This window comes from Neoarius graeffei, chromosome 12, assembly GCF_027579695.1.
Source record: "Neoarius graeffei isolate fNeoGra1 chromosome 12, fNeoGra1.pri, whole genome shotgun sequence".
Taxonomy (NCBI): Eukaryota; Metazoa; Chordata; class Actinopteri; order Siluriformes; family Ariidae; genus Neoarius; species Neoarius graeffei.
In genome coordinates this window covers 9,432,144-9,438,885 of record NC_083580.1, presented here as the reverse complement: position 1 = coordinate 9,438,885, position 6,742 = coordinate 9,432,144, and positions in this window count along the sequence as shown.

Below are 6,742 nucleotides of genomic sequence, written 5' to 3'. Positions count from 1 at the left end.
CGAGTCTTTTCTGTTCAGAACAGGATCAAAACCAAGTTGAGAACAAAATTAAGTATAGTTAGGCTGGAGCAGCTTATCAGACAGAGCTACGAAAAGTTAGATCGTCAGGAATTTGACTTTGATGCAGCAGCAGACCGATTCTTGCAGGCCCCTAGACGTCTGTAATCTTTGTGTAAACCAAAGAAACTCAGTTCCCGTTCTCTCAAAGTTAATTTTAATTTTTGAGTAGTTTGGTCAAAATATTATGGATGACAGTCAGTGACAGACATTCTGCGATTTAATTTGTGCCACGTAAAATAGAATACTGTTGGGTTTTTTTTTTATTCAATACTGTAACTAGATCAAAAGATTATATACAATTCATTGTTGTTTATTTTCTTTTCACTTTTGTTACCAAATCAAACACCATACATACATCTGATACATTCAGGAGTGAAACTGAAAAAAATACAAAGTAAAAATATATTTCTGATCAAAAATTACACGCCATTTCACCCTGAAAATGTCCTAGAATGCAGGAAATGAAGTCTAAATTTCAAAAATTTTCGGGGGGGGAGGGGGGGGGGGCATGCCCCCAGACCCCCCTAGAGGGACTTCGCGCCTGCGGCGCTCGTCTTCGCGCCTGCGGCGCATCAGGATTATATAAAATATTATTTTTGACTGGTAATTTTCTTTTTCTGCCTAATACCCTAGGACAATGTACAATATAATGTGCAATATAATGTGCAATACCTCTTCCATTGGCCCTTCCCCCCCATCTTATTCTTTTTTATATTTGTATATGCAAATACCTAATTTAATTTAATTTATCTAGACGTTTTTTCTCTATTTCTATTCTCTGTTTATCCTGTAATGATGCTACTGGAATTTTAATTTCCCTGAGGGAACCCGCCCAAAGGGATCAATAAAGTTCTATCTAATCTAATCTAATCTAATCTAATCTAATCTAATCTAATCTAATCTAATCTAATCTAATCTAATCAAAAAATTAGAAATAAACAATTAGAAATTAATATTAAAAAATGTACTGCTACATAAAGTAGAGTGCCAAGAGATGAGTTATGGTATTGTATGAGAAAGAGTGGAGTGAATGAGAAGTATATTAGAGTGGTGCAAGACATGTATGAGAACAGTGAAACAGCAGTGAGGTGTGCAGTTGGAACAACTGAATGGTTCAAGGTGAAGGCGGGACTTCATCAAGGATCTGCTTTGAGTCCTTTTTTGTTTGCCATAGTGATGGATAGCTTGACGGATGAAGTGAGGCAAGAGTCACCATGGAACATGATGTTTGCGGATGATATTGTGATATGTGGTAAAAGTAGAAAGGAGGTTGAGTTGGGTTTGGAGAGATGGAGGTATGCACTGGAACAAAGGGGAATGAAGGTGAGCAGTAGCAAAACAGAATACACGTGCATCAATGAAAATGGGGATGAGAGTGTAGTGAAGATGCAAGGAGTAGATGTAAAGAAAGTTGATGAATTCAAGTACCTGGGGTCAACTGTGCAGGAACATGGGGGCTGCTATAGTGAGGTGAGAAAGAGAGTGCAGGCAGGGTGAAGCAGTTGGAGAAGGATTTCGGGAGTCATTTGTGAGAGGAAAGTCCCAGCAAAAGTGAAAGGTAAGATGTATAAAACAGTAGTGAGACCAGCTGTGATGTATGGACTGGAGACCGTACCCTTAACGAAGAGACAGGAGGCAAAGTTGGAGGTGGCGGAGTTGAGGACATTAAGGTTTGCGATGGGAGTGACAAGGTTGGACAGGATAAGGAATGAGCACATCAGAGAGACAGCACATATGGAGAGACTGAGATGGTATGGGCACATCCTGAGAAGAGATGCAGAGCATGTTGGAAGGAGAATGTTGAGGATGGAGCTGCCAGGCAAATGAAAATGAGGAAGGCCAAAGAGGAGATACATGGATGTAGTAAGAGAGGACATGAAAGTGGCAGGTGTGGTAGAGAAGGATGTGGAAGACAGGGAGCAATGGAGACAAAAGATCCGCTGTGGCGACATCTCTGCTCAGAAGCAGCCAAAAGAAGAGGAAGACTGCTACATAAATAATTTTACGATGACATTTATAGGTTTATTATTGGAAAAGAAATAAAAATTAAATTTTGGAAAAAAGAAACTTGTATTTAATGTGTGTGCTTGGGCACAATACGAGAACTAGCAGTTCCAATACTTATAGGACGCCAAATCACTTTGAGTGGGAGCGTCACTAAAAGAAGCTCAAGTCAAGCCAGTTTGATCCTTTTTTTTAATGCTTCTGCCACCTTAAGGTGCAGGAGACATTATGTTTTCGGGTTGTCCGTCTGTCCGTGCGTGCATCCGTGCGTGCGTCCGTCCCGAAACCTTGTGAACACGATATCTCAAAGGCTAATGAAAGGAATTTTACCAAACTTTCACCATTTGTGCGCTTTGGGACAAACATAAACTGATTAGATTTTGAGGATAAAAGGTCACAGGTCAAGATTACTGTGAGGTCAAATGTCCATCCCCAAACCTTGTGAACGCCATATCTCAAAGACTAATGAAAGGAATTTCACCAAACTTTCACCATTTGTGCACTTTGGGACAAAGATGAAATGATTAGATTTTGAGATCAAAAGGTCTAAGGTCAAGGTCACTGTGAGGTCAAATGTCTGTCCGCAAATCTTGTGAACACAATATCTCCAAGGCAAATGAAAGGAATTTCACCAAACTTTCACCATTTGTGCATTTGGGGACAAACATTAACTGATTAGATTTTGAGGTTAAAAGGTCACAGGTCAAGATTACTGTGAGGTCAAATGTCCATCCCCAAATCACAACTTAATAAGGCGTGTAGTCTAGTTTTTTTTTATTTTAATTTAAGATTAGACAATACAACAACAAAACAGTAAGAACAAGTGAAAGACAAAGTGACAGACATTCCAAGACATGACAAAGGCATAAATCAAAAAATAAGTAATATAGAAAAAAATAGGGGTGATAAGATAAATAAGTAAATAAAATAACATAAAATAATTAAAGAAAGAAAAGGAGATATAAAACAGGGCAAATTGAAATGACAGACAATTTCACTTAATGTAATTTGAATAAAATTGAATAGCTGATAAGCACTTTTTGTTGGATTCGATATGTGACAGAGTCTCAAAATACATTTTTAATTCAATTAAAAATAATAGAAATGAGGGGGTTGCCTTGGACATTTTGACTTTATGTATATGGAATTTACCTAGTAATATAAGGAGATTAATTATGTTAAATGTATTATTGTACGAGAAAGTGCCAAAAATAATGATTTTCTCATCAAAGTGATACTTGAAGCCAGTTTGATCCTTTTTTTTAACAATCTTTATTAGTAACATAGAGTATACACACAAATGAGTACAGTAAGTACATAGTTTAAGTGTATACAACATAAATACAGAAACATACATTCAGCATAAACATAAACACGCCAGGGGTCACAGCAAAACAGAAAGGGGGGAAGGAAAAAAACTCATCTCATCTCATTATCCTTCTACAGGGTCGCAGGCAAGCTGGAGCCTATCCCAGCTGACTATGGGCAAAAGGCGGGGTACACCCTGGACAAGTCGCCAGGTCATCACAGGGCTGACACATAGACACAGACAACCATTCACACTCACGGTCAATTTAGAGTCACCAGTTAACCTAACCTGCATGTCTTTGGACTGTGGGGGAAACCGGAGCACCCGGAGGAAACCCACGCGGACACGGGGAGAACATGCAAACTCCATACAGAAAGGCCCTCGCCGGCCACAGGGCTCGAACCCAGGACCTTCTTGCTGTGAGGCGACAGCGCTAACCACTACACCACCGTGCCGCCCAGAAAAAAACTTATTCAATTAATATTTTGTAAAGCTTACAAAGATCGTATATTTTAACAGCTTTTTTATTTTCACAATCAGATATTGAGGAGACATATTGTTTCACATATGCAGACAGTTCCAGAAAATTTGGTTTCTTGCCTGAGAATTTAGATTTGTGTATGTAAAACTTAGACAAAATAATAAGCAAATTAATCAGATAAAACTGTGAATTTAATTTCTTATCAAATTCAGTGTAGCCAAACAAGACATTTTTCCAGCATAAATTAAACTGAGGGTAAATATGGTCACTGATAAAGCGTGTCAGTTTGCCCCAAAGTTGTCTGGTGTGTGAGCAAGACCAAAATAAATGGACCAAGGTTTCGTTAACAGAGTCACAGTGGGTACAGTTCACATCAATGTCTTTCTTGAGCCTCTGTATATATAATCAGATAATCAGTTTGGTTTTAAAAAGAAACATGGCACCGATATGTGCATATTTGCTTTAAAGGAAATGGTTGCCAAATATGTGAATCAGAACTCTACTGTTTTTATGTGTTTTTTAGATGCCTCTAAGGCTTTTGATAGGATCAACCATAGTAAGTTATTTATGAAATTGCTACAGAGAGGGGTTCCAAAGGTTATTATTAGGATCCTAGTGTATTGGTATAGTCACCAGACAATGTGTGTTAAATGGGGGTGTGGAATATCCTCCCCATTTCATGTATCTAATGGTGTCCGCCAAGGTGGGCTGCTATCTCCTGCTTTGTTTAACGTATATATGAATGATTTATCAGTCCAGTTGAGTTTGTGTACTACAGGCTGTCTAATTGGCAGTACTACGATTAATCATCTAATGTACACAGATGATCTGGCCATTGTGAGTCCTTGTAGTGCTGGTTTACAACAATTGCTTAAGGTATGCACTCAATATGGTCTTGAGTATGACATTAAATTTAATGCAAAGAAGAGCAATGTTATGATAGTGAGGAGTAAAGAGGATAGGAAGATGATATTCCCTGTTTTCTATCTGTGTGATAGCGGTGTGTAAGGAAGTTAAGTATCTTGGTCATATAATTTCTGATGATCTTTGTGATGATAGTGATATATACCGGCAACGACGTAAACTATACGCCCAGGCTAATATGTTACTTCGTAAGTTTAGTATGTGTTCTTTTAATGTGAAATGTTTTTTGTTCAAAGCTTTTTGTACACCCATGTATACTGCTCATTTATGGTGTAAATATAAGAAAAGCAGCTTCCAGAAGCTCACAGTTGCATATAATGATGCTATGAGATTGCTGATGCAGATACCTAGATGGTCTAGTGCCAGCTATCTGTTTGCCTATTCCAATGTGCCTGGGTGTGATGCAGTCCTGAGAAAAGTAATGTATACATTTATTTGTCGATTGGATTGCTCTCAAAATGGTATAATTGAATCTCTAGTAAATCCTGTTAGGAGCTCTGTGAGGTTTTCCTCCAAGCTTAGACGACACTGGAGAGAGTGCTTATATGTCTGATGGTTGTATACTTTTGTGTGTGTGTGTGTGTGTGTGTTTTGATATGGACCTTCACTGGCGTAAAGTATACCCCCGCAGCCCCCGCCAGGCGGGGGGGCCCGTCGCCCGATGTGATTCAATGCACGAAAAAGTCCGATGAAACATGAAAATAATAAACACAACAATGAAGCATACCAGAGAAAAAAGTGGTGCTCAAAAGCGGCAAATCAAAAAGAAAAAAGAAGAATTTACATCCACACTGCCCAAAATTTCATCCGTTTTTGGGAGAGTTAGGCCTTATCCTCCAGTTCATGATGCGCTAACAGGTAGGGCCATGGGGGGGACTAGTGCAGTTAAAACGAGGCTAATGAGTGAAAAAGTACCTGCTTTAAAATGGGATTTGAATAAAAGTTAATTTTTATTATCTTTCTTCTCAATAATTCAATGTTTTTTTTCTTGAATATTGTTCTCCATGACCACCAGCCATCATCCAACACATTGATCCAAGTTATGTAAAATAGTTTAAAAAAAAACTGCACACAAGGTAGCGTAATTTTCTTTAATTTCCGCCAGATTGTTTTATTATTGTGCTGCATTTCATTTTTACTCAGTAGGCCTTTTCAGGCCTGGTGCCACTGTAATTGAATAAGATACCTAGGTCAAAATTTACTTGAGTAAAATTAAAATTACTCATTTTTATATTACTCATAAAACTTCTCATAACAGTAACATGAGTAAATGTTAGTTGCTTGCACCCCTGTGTTTGACAGATTTATTCTTTATGCAAACTTTTACTTAAACTTATGATGTACTTTATTTAACCATACTCTGGCTTTTAAAACAGTTTCATTTTTATTTTCCTAAACCTTATTGAACCTTATGTAATTATCATTATTAATGTTACTGTTATCGTTACTGCTTACTGAGCTGTATGAACTGTGAGCTTTGTCACGTCATACACCATTTTTATTGTTGGATTTATTTGTAATAAATGGATAGCCTACTCTGCTGGTGTACTGAATATGAATGAATTAACAAAACATCTAGGCCTATGGGTTAGGCAGTCCTATACGTGTTTAAATGGGCCTGGGCTGTCAGGGGCTGAGCCCTGGCACTTTTTTCACACTTTTCAGCAATCAAAAGAGAGATATACAGAGAGAGAGTGAGAGGGAGAGAGAGAGGAGGCCATGGCAGGGTGGCCTTGGGGAGGGGGCCCACACTTTTATAGTAGCTGCAGGGGGGCCCCAAGTACTTGGGTTACGCCAGTTTGGACCTTGTACTTGTGTCTGGTATAAATAAATTAAAAAAAATACTGATTAGTTGGGTAAAACCTATGGAGTATCTTGAAGGATATCTCTTTGACCTTGTTAGTTAACAAAAACTTGTGAGGTAATATCCAGACTTTTTTCCAATTAATATCTCCGACAAAGGT